We start from the raw sequence: 918 nt of genomic DNA on the forward strand, positions 1-918 counted from the left end.
TTTTGTTTTTTTTTTGTTTGGTAGCACAGAAAAATAGTCTCATCTAACTGACCTGGATCCAGGTTTTGCTGTGAGGATACGTGTGTGTGTGTGTGTATGTATATGTTTATTTGCATTGGTCGATGGATGAGTAACCCTAACCCTCATTTCACACCTTTTTGTGGAGTTTAGGCGCAGCTTGGAACAGATCACCGCTGTTATTTATATGTCTTTCAATTACTCCTCTAACGAATAATTTTTAACAAACAAGGCTCCGTTACTGATTTTGATCCTCCATAGTGAAACCCCTCTATACTTATTTTAATATACTCATAAAACTCTCCCCTAATTCAATGTTTAACCATAGCACAGAATAGAAATAAAACAAAAAATTCTAATATTCCTCTTTTTATGTATATTTTTTATGCAGGTTATTAATTTTTTTTTGTCTGAATGGTATTATTTAGTTATTGATTTCTTTTGACTTGTTTTATTATTCTGCTTTTTATTATTTTTAAAAAAATATTTTTCTTGTTGATTTTTTTTATTCTTTTGAAACCAAATACCAAGACCTTGACATTCCTTATATTTCAATGAACTTGTGACTTTCATTTATCAAATACCAACTCCTGGTGGTGGTGGTGATAGTGGTACTGGTGGTGGTGGTGGTGGTCACTGTGGTAGTTGTGGTGATGGACAATAATGGAAAGCTTGCTTTTTTTTTTCTTAATTATCTAATTGATTGACTTGGTCCTCATCAAGTGTGTCTGTGTGTGTGTGGCTCTTGTGGTACTGTTAATTATTTGGAAAGGCTATATATATTGTCTGTCTGTCTCTCTGTAACCATGCTTGTATTCTACACTTAATATTGATTTGATAGCAAGCAAAACACCTACATATATAATATATATATATATATATATATATAAAACAAAGACT

The 918-nt window shown here is 31.7% G+C and overlaps 1 protein-coding gene across 4 annotated transcripts in view; it reads left to right on the plus strand.

Annotated features, from left to right (window-relative positions):
* The window catches only part of LOC106871426 (uncharacterized), a 377,941-nt gene that overhangs the window by 117,559 nt on the left and 259,464 nt on the right, over positions 1-918 (plus strand). The gene's annotated exons all lie outside the window — the stretch shown is intronic.

The sequence above is a fragment of the Octopus bimaculoides genome, chromosome 7, assembly GCF_001194135.2.
Source record: "Octopus bimaculoides isolate UCB-OBI-ISO-001 chromosome 7, ASM119413v2, whole genome shotgun sequence".
Classification (NCBI taxonomy): Eukaryota; Metazoa; Mollusca; class Cephalopoda; order Octopoda; family Octopodidae; genus Octopus; species Octopus bimaculoides.